The following is a 14,271-nucleotide window of genomic DNA, read 5'->3' as shown; positions in this document are numbered from 1 at the left end:
TGAATTTTCTATTACATTTGGTTTGGTTTGTCTCTGTGGTCTTGCTATTTAGCCCTGACAGGTCTAGAACTTGTAATCTTCTGCTTCTACTTCCTAAATGCTATGATTACAGGTAATGTTTCGTGTCAGACCCAAGCCCTCATGTATACTAGTTAAGTGCCCACCTATTGAACTACAGCCACAACCAAAAGGGCTTTTTATTTGGGAAAATGGGTGTGGGGTATTGAACTCAGGACCCGACATATACCGATTCTCTCATCTGCTGAGTTCAAGTTCAGTTTTCAGAAAACAACTTTTATCTACAACCATACCACTCTGAACTTGTCTACACTCATTTGATTTTATAAGTTAGGTAGGACTGGACTGGGTTAGTACTTACATGGAAAAAGAAACACTTCTCTACACCTGTAGGTTACACATGCATAAAAAAGAGCCTCAGTGATTACCACAGATGCCGCCACAGTGTGTGCGTGTGCACACACCCACACCCACACCCACATCCACACCCACCCATCCACCGCCCCACACACACAAATATGTAAGAACAGAGTAAAAGGCATACATACTATGCTTAGCCGATGAGACTCTGGCTTTTGCTCCTTCATATAGCAGGTAGATGCCTTTCTAGAACTAGCTGTGTCTTCTATGACTTGAATAATAGGTAAGACTGAGATGTTGAAATGATCCATGAGTCCTATCAGATACAGTTTACCCTGCTCACTAAGATGAACCCAGTCCATCCATTAAGTCCAGTCAACTCATAAAACTCTTTAAATAGGATTTGACGTCTACACTTTAAAGTTGTCTAATTTTATGATTATCTGGAATTTTTTAAATCATAGTTTTTTTTAAATCATAGTTTTGTTTTGAAACTAAATATTACTGCTACATCCCAGGCTGTTCTTGAACTCACTATGCTGTCTACACACTCAAATTTTCAACCCTCCTGTCTCAGCCCCCAGAGTGCTGGGATTATAGAGGTGTACCACCATATTTGACCTGCTTACTTTACATTTAAACAATAATTCTATTTTGCTATTACTTTAAGTCTATTCGTGGAAGTACCTCATTTCTCAAAAGTCATTTCATCTCACTCCTCAGATAAAGTCCTATTCATTAGGAAGGTGATACTGTTCCAGGTGCGTGGGACTAGTTACCAAAGTCACATCCACACATAGGAAGATCTGTGCTATCTCTGACATGTTCATGAGAAACCGCAGGGCTCTCACAAAAGAATAGCGTGTCTCTACTCTGTTCTTTGAGTGGAAACTTAAACCATACTACATCAGTGTTGCTGTAGAGTTGACGGTGTCCTAGCTACAAATCATAGTATATGATAGGAACAAGAAGGGTCACTTGTTTTTTGACACGTATAATACGCCGGGGCTGAAACAGGAGGGTTGAAAATTTGAGTGTGTAGACAGCATTGTGAGTTCAAGAACAGCCTGGGATGTAGCAGTAATATTTAGTCTCAAAACAAAACTACGATTTAAAAAAAAATCTCATGAAAAGTAGCATCAATGTTCGTGTGGTGACTCACTTGACCCTGTTCCATGAGGCAGTAGTAATGCCTCCATGTTCGCTGATGGCTTGCCCTGCAGAGTGCTAATGAGAAGTCCCAGTTTTATTTTGCTATGGCCTTGAACACTCTTAAGAGGCAAAGAAAAGCATCCAACATGGTCCTGATCCAGTTTTAGCATGTGCCCTGGGAGCCAGGTTTTGATAGGAAGTTCCTGCCTTGTCCTCCACTCTACTATATAGAATGTCTCTCCTGTTGTCAGCAAGCACTATTACCTATGCAAGTGTCTGTGCTTCCATACCCCATCCTTTAGCATCTGAATTATTCTCTCACAAATAATTTACATAACGAGGATTTAAGTACTTAGCAGACAAGACTAAAGGAAGAGAGGACTTTAAACTAGTTGAGATCATTGTATTTTGCTTTGCTTTAATATGTAAGAAAAACTTTAAAGTTTCCTATTCATCTTGGAGTAGAAGATTCCAGAAAACCCAAAATGTAATTAGTTATCAATGGGGTACACATCTCAGCTGAGTCCACAGGGCATAAAGCAGTACAAGTTTCTGTTCATGGAACCAAAAGACAACAGCATGACCATGAAAATATCAAAGTCTACACTTGTTTCAGAAAGGTTCTTTATAAGGACATTTAGGGAATATTAGTTACTAGTAAAATGCAGTAGCATGTATTAGTAATACAGTCTTTAAAATAATGTAAATTATGTTAATTGCAAGGTTATTAACATGCATACACTTTTAACAGTCATCTCATCAAATTATTTTCAAAAATGTTGAGGGAATTCTTACACTGCTGTGAGTGGGGCACTCTGGTTTTGGTTCTTGCAGAAGGAATGATGTTGAAGGATGACTTGAGACGAACATTTGGCAAGAATCACAGCAGGCTCCAAGTGGATCTGATGGCAAAACATTTGAAATGTTTAATAAGGTGACTTATTTGAGGAGGGATAACTAAGATCTCTACTGCCCGTCAAATATCACTCTCTGTCTCGGTTGAATGACTGACGAGGTTGCTATAAATTTGAGAGAACTGAGCGTCCCCACCACCTGGAACCCAATTTCAAAATCTTCCTTACTAAACTCAGGCCATGGAAAATAATGACCCACATTCACACCATTAACAGCTTCTAACTGTCTAGATTGAATTAAAAGTTTGATTTATGTGTGGAAATTTATAATGTGCTTTGTGTTTCATTATGAAATAATTGTCTTCCACTTGGGGAACAATGAGTTAATATCACTTTTTACAATAAGAAAAATTGGTAGCTGGAAGATAACTACTTATGTACTGAGGTTTGAAGCTTCAATGTCCCCCAGAGGCTCATACTTTAGATGTCTGTTTCCAAACTGGTGGTGATCTTTTGGGAAGCAGTGAATTCTTTCGGGGACAGTGAATGAGTCTGTGAGAAGTAAGACGGTAGGTTGGGCCTTTGAAGGTCATATCCAGCCCCAGGTTCCCACTGTATTCTCTGTTTCATTCTCATGTTTCCTCTGCCAGGATGGATCAGAAAACGTTCTGAAAGTGTTTGTCAACAAGCACCTTTCCTCTAAGGGAACTGTGATCCACAGTGATGACAATGGATCTGACCCACAATATTCCCCCTAAATGGCTGATATTGACTTAAGTATGAAACACATCATATTTTGTACTCAACTGATCATCTCTACGTGTTCAGGAAAAACATCTGCTATGATCTCACATGGGGTATAATTTTAGATAAAAACAAAAAACAAAAAAAAAGTTTAACATGAAATTCCAAAATGAAATTTTTTATATGACAAGATATCATCTAAAACAAAGCTAGAGCTAAATATTTCACTTCTATTGGTATAGTGGTTTGTGCTGCTGATCCCAGAAGAGGCTGAAGCAGAAGTTTTATGAATTTGAGGTCCATGTGGGTTACCCAGAAAGTTCAAGACTAGCTCAAGATATATAGTGAAATTTAATAAACATTGAGAAACATTCTATTTAATAAACATTGAGAAACTAAAAAAAAATTGTATGTTTGCTCCTTATATGCACGACATCTCTATAGTTCCCATGGAAGAATCCCATCCTGAACCAAGCAAAGGTCTTTCAGCAAGTGGGGATAAAGTGCAAATTTAAAAATAAATGTGGTTGTTAACACTGATCATCTGTTTAAAAGCATTCTGGAGAAGTCACTACATACTCAAATATTAGTCTAGGGAACTCTAGGGTAAATTGTCACTTATGATCTACACAGAAAACTCATTCATTACTGCTTAAAGTACAAGCATCAAAACTAATATTTATAGTCTTCCCATTGCATATTTTACAGGAAAATATGCTGCACATAGATAAAATGCCAATAGTCAAAAATGAGTTCAAATAGAGCTCAGAGCTTACTTTTTCAAAGACATGGGTGATTTTTAAAGATTACAATATACTGAATATTTATGAGATTTTGTGAAAAATATAGCAAGAAGACTATTTATTTAAAATAACAGAAGCTAGTCTAGCCTCCACGAAAAGCCTCATTAGTTTTTCTTTGACAATTAGCTATAACTGCATCAAAAATTATTAGCTAGAATGAAACAAAGGCTCTCTGGAAAGTGAACCCCCATGAATACTTATTGTGAGTAAATTAAATTGAAAAAGCCTTGATTAAGCAATATACACCCAATTTCACAAAAAATGCTGATTTCTCCCCAAAGAACAACTATAGACTCCATTAAAATAGGAGAATTTCATAAGAATATCAATTAATCAAAAAATTTATTTGTGTGAGATCGCCAGCTAGATTTAAAAGATTATACCACCATGTGTATTTTTTAAAATGAGATAAATAAATGTCAATGCTACACATCACACAGCAACCCAGTAGGCAAACCTAAGGCCTACTAGTCCATCCTGTGAGTTTATGCCCTGACGGCAGTCTTAATTACACCCTTCAGTACACTCATCTATAGATGGATATGTACATTCTAAAATGAGTCAGATGTTGGTATATTTCATAATATATTTTTGCTATGTGCATGCATACCACAAACGTGTAGGTGGGTGTGACGTTCTTTATCATTCTCCATTTCATTCATTAACACAGTATCTCTCACTGAACCCAGAGCTACTTTGGACTATGATCTAGTTAGCTAGCTGTCCCTGCGGATCTCTGTGTCTACTTCCTAAACAGTTAGGCTGCTACAGCCTCCCAGGTCCCTGAATGTCAGGGACTTGAACTCTAGTCCTCAAGCTTAAATGGAAAAGTATTTCCTAATATTTTTTAAAAGTATTTTTAGCAAAGCATAGAATGTACAAAAGTGAAAGAAAAATGCAAAAAAAAAGGAAACCAAAAAACAGGGGTCCAAATTTGCAATAACCAGCATGAATATTGACAGGCTACAGAAATCCCAGCTTAATGAGCACTCTGAACACATTATGGCATACATGGTTCACCAATAGCATTCATTGCTAGTGAGATCTTTAGAAAAGCTTTTTATTATACTTTCACAGAATTCTCCATGTGGTAATGAGAGGCAAACAGTCAGCTGGATTTGTGTAATTTAATTGATAGCTCATCATCGCTGCAACCTTAAGTCAAGCATCTTAGTCAGAGTACTCATGGCTCTGCAGTGGTCCTCTGCCCAACACTGTACTCTCTACCCTCTGTTCTCTAAACTGCTGGATTCCTCTCTCTTCTTTACAAAGTAAACAGTTTAACTCCTCACAATGTAGCAGAAATCTGCCTAGCCAATCACCAGCACTGGATAAATAGCTGAGTAAATGTGAATCTACCTCAAACTGGCCTTAGCTTGGTCATGGTGTGATGGTTGGAGAAAAAGTAGAAAAAGAAGAGAAGTTAGTACTATTTGGTAGATCTTGGTATTTTCACGAATATTAAACATACTGGGTAATTATACTACATCCTTTCTTGTTTGTGATACCCATATAAAATATTTACATGTATGTTTTACCAGTTAAATGATAACCATTGGAAATCAGCTTCTACAATTTATAAATTCTCTTTGTTATATGTGCATATTATATCTTTTAAGCAAGTGGCTCTTTAGAACAATTACAATTACTTTAAGGTAGAAATGTTTTTAAATGAAGTTTTATATTATTAGCACAAAATCTAACAGATTCTATTGAGGTATTTTGTTGATTTACTTTCCCACTCATTCCTGCCCAATCTCCTGGCTCCTACTCAATTTGTGGATGGCTAGCCTCAGCACTTACCCTTGGATGGTTAACCTCAGCACTCACCCTCAGATGGCTGGCCTCAGCACCCACCCTTGGATGGCTAGCCTCAGCAATCATCCCTTGGGTTTCACATCACTTATCTTCAATGCTCCTTACGAGACGCTCCCTTGCAGTTTCTACCCCTCTAATTAACATGGTGGTGCTCAATCTTAATTGACTTGAAGAGATGTGCAATCACCTTAGAGATGATCTCCTGGGCAAGCCTGTGGCTTTAATGGGGTGGAAAGGAGGGAGTGTGTGCACATGTGGGTGGGATCATTCCCTGGCTGAGATCCTGGGCCCTATGAAAACAAGAAAGTGTGATGAAAACAAGAAAGTGTGAAGGTGTTCATTGTTCTCCTTTTCCTGATGTGGATGCAGCGTGACCAACTGCTTCATGTTCTTGTTCCCAGGGCCACCGCGTCATGATGCAGTGTGCCTTTCAACTGTGAGACAAAAGAAATGGCTTCCTAAATTACTTCTGTCAGAATATTTTCTCAGAACAGCTGGTAAAATATCTAAGACAGCCTTATCGCACCTCTAACTTCCTAATCACTGCCCATATGAAAGAAATCTTTTTACATTTACTCTTTTATTAATTAAGTTATTTACTTTGCATCCCTACCACAGCTTTTACTTCGTCTTCTCTTCCCAGTCCCTCTCTCTACCTTTCCCTCCCCTCCCCTACTTTCACCCCTCCTCCCCTTTGCCTCAGAAAAGGCGAGGCCTCCCATGTATATCAACCAGCTTTGACATATCAAGTTGCAGTAAGATTGGGCACATCTTCTACTGAGGCTAGGAAAGGCAGCCCAGTTAGGGGAAAGAGATTCAAATGCAAGCAATGTAGTCAGAGACAGCCCCTGCTCCTGGTTTAGTCCCACAAAGCTGGTAGATATGTAGAGAGGGCCTAGGTCCCTTCCATGCATTCTCTACAGTTGGCAGTTCCATATCGGTGCCCCTATATAGCTGATTATGTAGGTTTTCTTGTTGTGTCCTTGATCCATCTGTACACTGTTTGACTGGGTCTCTTCATCTGTTTCCATCAGTTGCTGGGTGAAGCCTCTCTGGCGATAGTTATGCTAGCTAGGCTCCTGTCTGCAAGTATAGCAGAATATCAATAATAGTGTCAGGGGTGGGATCCCTCTATGGCGTGGGTTTCAAACTCATTCATTGTCCCGATCCCTTCACTGGAAGTCTTGCCTGGTTATAGGAGGTAGCCCATTCAGGCTTCATACCCTCGTTGCTAGGAGTCTTAGCTAAGGTTACCCTCATAAATTCCTGGAGATTCCATTGTCCTAGTTTTATCTTATACTGACCAAGCCAGCTCAGTCAGTCAACAGGTTCTCCAGCTTAGGAGTGAGGATTAAAAAGAAAAAAAAAAAAAACACGATTAGACAACATTGCAGCATGACCCCAGCCAGTTCTGAGACTGAAGGCTGAGGCGGGTTTATTTTTTCCCAATTTTCTTTTAAATCATTTTAATTACATGCAAGTATTTGGGTCAGTTCTAGGTTGAGGAACCAGCAACACAATAGATACAAATAGTCAAGGAACAAACAAGGCAATAGACAAAGTCCTGTGATCACTCTCATGATCACTGTTTCTAAGGGCTCATCAGGATGACAAAAATATCTGAGCCTACTTCCCTGTCTTAGCCCACAGTCATATTCATGCCTGAGGCCTACTTCTTTTTTTCTAGCCTAAGATTTAGATTCCTGACTGAACTTACTTATCTGTTTTAGCCTAAAATTAGATTCCTGCCTGAACTTACTTCCTTGTCATGGCCCAATGTCAGATTCCTGCCTAAAGCCCATTTCCTTGTCCTTGGCCAATGTCAGATTCCTGTCAAGCAGCCCCCAAAGCTCTCCACATTATATAAATACTTGTCATCCTACAACACAGTAGGTGGACCTTTTGAGTTTAAATGGTTGACAAAAATAACCACAATCAGGGTGACCATGAGTCTTTTGAAAGTCCTAATAGACTAATACTAGAAATGTTAAGTGAAATTTATATAATACAAAGTAAACTGGTCAACATCTCTAGTAGGTTTATAAGAAACCTTCAGTTCAAGACATGAAGATGGCATACAACACACTAACAGTTGCCAATGGTCTGTGAAAAGATTGGGTGACATTTCTTTTCTTTAAACTTTTATTAAAATATAATGTGTTTTCTAAGCCACGCACTGTGGTGCTTGCCTGGATCTAATTCTTGAGAGGCTGAGGATAGAAGATTGCTGTGACTTTGAGACAAACCTGGGCTACAGAGTGTAGATTCCCATGTGTGCAAACTTCATAGAATTATGTTTCTGCTAAATGCTTTTGTATTAATCAGGTTCCTATTCCCAGCCAAAAGATTCACATGAAGACTGAGGGCAGAAAAACAGTTCTCCATGTCTGGAGGGCTAGACTGGTCTCCATGATATTCTTGAGCTGATCTTAATCTTGTCTATTGGTCATCGTAAATCAAGGTTCATGATGTCAGCAGCTCTCTTACCCATTTAGCTGTTCCTAACATTCTTCAACATGTTGTGACACAACAGTTGCAGATGTTAGGAAGTAGAATATGTAGCTTCCAGAACCATAGAAAGACACTGTTTTGATCTACACACAGCTTCTCTCTTTTTTGGATGTCAATCCTTACACTGTATTGGAGAGTCTGGTTTCATTCTTTACTATTATATGTTGGACATCTAGGGGAATTACAAAGATTTTTGAAACATGAAAAGAATACTGAACTATTCAAGCAGAGAGTCTAGAGAAAGGCATCCTACAAAGCACAGCTATAGTCTACTTTCTCTCTGCTTCATGAACTAGAATGCGAGAGTTAAAAAAAAAACAAAAAGAAAAACAAAACAGCTAGAGACATTGGGATCTCCCAGTGGATGTCATGGTATACAAAAGCCAAGGGAAGGAAGACACAGATGTCCCAAGGAAACAAAAGGATCTCAGGAGGCCAAGAATGGGGTAGCTGGTGTGTGCAGGATGAAGCTGGAGGGCAGGATTGTGGATGCCCAGACATCTTTGTAGGAGGAAACAAGTTCATGTGTAAATGAATGTACAACTATTGAATGAATGATGGTTAACGAAAGGTCTGATGAGAGGAGGATGATGGTATTCATTTATTTTAATGTGTCATCACCCTGGAAGTGCATTGAAAATTGCAGTCCATAGGGCAAGGGAGAAAACGGAAGCAGAAAGGAACAACGAAGAAGACAGAAGCAGAAAGGAAAGCCTGGGTTTGGCAGCTACCGAAAAGATATTACTGGATTGAACTAATAAAGTGACATGACAGGTTAAGCAAGTCATTTAGACAGTTGAAAATTTGACTGACCCTTAGTGGTTCAGAGAAAAAGAGACGATACTGGAATGAAGCCAAGGACTTTGAATAATTAGCTGAAAGAGTCCATCAAATGGAATTTTCTGAAGTTCAATATTTAATGCTTGATTGAGAGGGGAAACAAAACAGCATGAGGCACAGGGAAGGGAGACAAGAGCCACAGACACTTAGAGATCAAGGTATTTAGAAATATCCGTACATTGTATATGCAGTTCTGTTTTGAATGCTCTGAGTCACTAAATATAAGATGAAAAAACACGTCCGTTAAGTTCGGTAGTAGAAACTCAGTGGTGAATTTGCAAGCTCTATGTAATTATCAGTTATCAGAAAAAAAGGACTGGGAAGACGAGTCAGTGGGCGAAGGGCTTGCTGTCCAAGCAAGAGAATTCCCACCATCCATACCAAACCGGGTGCAGTGGCATGCATCGTTAACCTCAATGCTGGAAGAGACAAGGCTTTCCTGAGGGCTTGCTTGGCAGCCATTTTAGTAGAAACAGAGAGTAACAGGTTCAGTAAGAGACCCTGACTCAACAGTATAGTGGAGAAGAGATTGATGAGGAAGTTTAAGGTCAACCTCTGGTATGTACATGCACACATGCATGCATCTCCCCTTCCCCTAGATATACAAGAAAGAAAAACAAAAAAGAAGTAAAAAAACAGAAAGATGTCACCTTCAAGTCCTGAAAGAAAACTGCAATTGTTTTCATCTTCAAAAAAAAAAGGAAAAAACAAAGTTTAATGGCTATTGAAAGAGATTCAGATTACACAAATAAATCTCACCAAGTCATGCAGCCGCTTAACAGAGTTGGGGCTGGGATCCTCTCTCATAGCTGCTGCTTTTGGTCAGTGCTTTGTGATATTTCATATCTTAGGATATATATCTCAATTTCTAATTAAAACAGGCATGCTGATTCCTCAAAGTAGTGATACTTCAGTTCTCCCTAACAAATGATAGCATCCTCCTGACACTAATGATGGGTGTGATCATGCAGATCCATAGTCAAGGACTTCAGAGATCCTTTACATCAAAAATGCCATGCAAGAAGACAAGCATTGTCCAGTGCAACAATCAAAGGAAAAGGTATCTTTCCTTAAAAAAAAAAAAGCCATCAAATGCCTGTGTCAAAATTACCAACAAGCCATTGTAAAATATTATATCAAAGCAACCAAAATAAACATTCTTCCATGGACCTTCTTACTGTGGCATAGCAACCAAAATAAACATTCTTCCATGCACCTTCTTACTGTGGCATACAGAAGCATCTGAAGGCATTTACTGGATATCACTTCTTGCTTTGGTAAGATGAAAACAACATTTTATTTATTTTTTTTAAACTTCATCACCTGGTAACAATGTCCTCTCTCTGGCTAAGACTTGCATTCCCAGTTGAAGCCTGGGGCAAAATTTTTATAGCTGAATTATAAATCCATGAAAATAGAGATTTATAATGGAAATTCTAGGAACCCATACCTAATAGATCCACACTACCTAGAGCTCATCTAATGAAAAGGACCCTGTGTCTTGCCTTCAGATAGCTTTGCTAATAACATTAAATGATAAAAGCATGTACAGATAAAATATTTAAGATACAACACTCTCTTTTTCTGTTTGATGCAGTAAGCCTTATTTGTTGAAAAGGAAAAAAACAAGGAGAGCCTGCTCTGGTTTGACAAGAAGGTAAAACATGAAAAAAAATCTTTGGAGGAAAAGATGGGGTATTCAGGCATGGCCTGTAATATCATAGTCAAAATCTATAAAACTTTTACAGCCTAGTCTTATTTTCACAGAGATTACATGCCCAAATCTCAGTGCCAAAGACACATGTTAATAAGCTCACAACTTTTAATTAAGCAATATGTAAAAGTAGAGTCCTATTAAGCTGTGATTTGTGGGTTAGCTCATTACAGTGGGTTTCAACCAAGAGACACATTCTCAATACAAATCAAGCACTCTGCATTGCCCAGCTTAATGTGAACCCGTGTCTGACGCTTTATTACCAGTCCAGAAGAACAGTTACGGAAGGTCTTTTTCCCCAAAAGATGAGGACAGAGATCAAAACCTAATGACCCCATGGTGTTTCTATAATGAAATGACTCTTCTGCATTGTTTATTTGCAAAACACAGTCATTACTCATATGGTTAATTATCATACATCTGATTATCTGACCTGAGGGGTTAGAGCTGTTATTGACACAAACCCACAGAGGGCAGCCCGGCAGTTGGTCTGGTAGTTGAGGGCAAGACTAAGTTTCTTGTCCTTTCTCTTTACTTGGTAAAGGATGTATTATGTAATTAATGGTCTGGGAAAAATTGGGCACATGAAAAGAAAACAAGTCTGAGTCTTTCTTCATAAAGTAAATTCTCCAGGAGTTAATGTATTAATTATAAAACAAAAATGGATAGGAAAGAGAGGAAAGAGTGTAATTCCATGGATAAAGTATTTTCAATAAAGGGAAGATGAAAATATAAAAAATCTGATCTACTTGACTTGGTAAATAAGAAAAAAATCTCCAAACAAAATATAAATAAACTACACTTAAATTTTTAAATGTAATATATCATAGCAATAAATTTGAATTAATCAATATATAATCAATACTTCAATTTACTCATTGAATATTGAATAATTGTGTATTGGGAATTTTCAAATATGAAATACCACTCATACTCATAGATACTCATAATATCTGCATTACTGTATATGCTCATAGTTGGGACAGTATATCTCAAAAATCTATATATTGATGATTTTGTTTATTCCTCCCTTCTTTGTTTGTGTCTCTCTCTGTCTTTGTCTGTGTATCTATCTCTATGTGTATATGTGTGTGTTAACTAATGATACAAGTGCTCTAGCCCCTTCCTTCTGACCCCTCAATAGAAGCACAATGATATTAAACCACTCAGGACCATGCTTAAAATAAACCTTTCAACTTTAACAAATGACTTGACCCAGGTATTTTGTTACAGTAATGAACTCACAAATATATTTATCCCAACAAAAATCCTTTTCTGAAAAGGAAGTTCTTTAATTTGTCTTAAATCTACTTTTTGGCTTCCTGTTTAATTCAACTAATTTGTTTACTCATATTTATGACCACAAACTAGTGTGGTAATTCAAGGTTTCTATACATTTGAAATTTGTTTTTCCAGGTTTTTTCACTCCTCTCTCTCTCTCTCTCTCTATCTCTCTCTCTCTCTCTCTCCTTATAGTTAGGTATCACATGGTTATTGTAAGACTATTAGAAATTGTACAATGCACTGAAAATACCAACAGATTACCAGAGTTAACAATGTGGTATATGTATTTCCACTATCACCATGCAAACAAATACATATTATTTGCATATGTAAAGAAATGGGTAGATAAAATACTCTTTGAATTTAAGCTATAATGTATCTACTTTATTAAGCTATAGTAGCTGTATTTCTGAGTCAATTCCTCCATTGTGGTAAGAGTCTGTGTGATTCTTACTCACTCAGGGGTCAGCAAACTCAGGTTCAACACATCTCACCAGGGTACAGTTACTTCCAAACCTTTCTCATGGTGTCCCTGGGCGGTTTTGTGTTATAGGCAGGATGCTGAGAGGGTAAAAGAATGGTGTAGTTTGTGAAATGCAAGGTTGTCACCTCCAGTCCCTATACTAAAGCATTTCCTAGAGATTGCCTTCAAAACTTTTGAGAACATGTAATGCTGTCCAAGGAAACCTGTGAAAACCAGATACAGCTACTTCCGTACATTGACCTGGGAACATGAGTATGAGTAGCTCTGGCCTCACTGTTTGGTGATCTCTGATAAAGTAAAGATGTGGTAATGTTCTTCAAATGAGTGAGACACATTCCTTTGGGTTAGATATTGACAATTAGGATTTACCTGCTTTCTTCAAGACAGTGAAGAATCATACTGCAAGAAAGAGACAGAATTTATGTCGCTAATCTTCTGGTGATGAATAGCATATATTTTGTTTATAATATAGAACAATAAATAACACAATGTGAAAATATGTATGATATATACATACACACATATATTATATATATGTGTGTGTACATTATACATACCAAAATTATATGTATATGTATATTATGTATATATGAATAATATATATATATACACACACACACATATGTATTCAAAACCTACTTTAAAAGATGAAATTTTTGGCTATGAGGCTTAAATTTCTGTTTATCAGGTAAAAATTGGTTTGGGATTTTAAACTTTTCCTCATACTAAGTGACTGGCCAAATGTCTCATTGGTATTTATTGAATCTTTCTTTTTCCTTACTGAAATTTTTGAATGAAGGATAAATTCTTCCAATGTGAGGCCAGCTCATCTCTCTTTTCCTTAACTGATGTAATGTGCTTCAGTAATAGACTTGGTAATGGTGCTCAGTGACTATGGAAATCTCGCCTGTGAGCAGGATGTTTTTCAGAAAGTAGTACTAAACAAATATTTATAGTATTTTTGTAAAGTTCTTGTGTGTGTGTGTGAGAGAGAGACAGAGACAGAGACAGAGAGACAGAGAGACAGAGAGAGATTGCTGGGGACACCACTAGACGTATAGACACACATATACTTAAATTTCTAGCAGTTAATATTTTGTTATTTGAATTATTTAAATGGTATAGAATTTATTTGGTTTTGCATAGTTTTATTTAAATCAACCATAAGTTTATTGTCTCATGATATTTAAAGATACTTTCTATTTCCCTTTAAGAACATATTCCAAAATTATTTATTCAGGAATTTAAATAGCTTCCATAAAAATTTATTCCTTCTTTTGAAAATTATCTGGGTTGTTAATACATGTGTACTATTCACCAAGCACCATGTATACTGCATCTTATGTTTTAACATCATTCCTTCATGTGTAATCATACCTTCCAGTCCCTAACATGTTGTTACTTTTTTTCCTTTTGTCAAACTTACTAGAATAAGAAACATGCTGAGCTGCACTATGTCTAAGAAACTATTAATTTTAAGTAACCTTCTAATTAGTTAGCTTATATTCTAACATTTTATGAGTAGCTTTGAGATTTTGAGCTTTGTATATTTTCCCAGTTTTTCTATTTGTTCATTTTATATGAACTTATGTTCTTCCTTTATCATTTGTATCCATCATTACCTAAGTGTCTACTGCATAACTTATGCTACGTGCTCAGCTTTGCCAGTTCAGGTTTCTGAGTTTAACA

Source organism: Grammomys surdaster, unplaced genomic scaffold (genome assembly GCF_004785775.1).
Source record: "Grammomys surdaster isolate TR1022 unplaced genomic scaffold, NIH_TR_1.0 137, whole genome shotgun sequence".
NCBI classification, from domain to species: domain Eukaryota; kingdom Metazoa; phylum Chordata; class Mammalia; order Rodentia; family Muridae; genus Grammomys; species Grammomys surdaster.
This window is presented reverse-complemented; position numbering follows the sequence as displayed.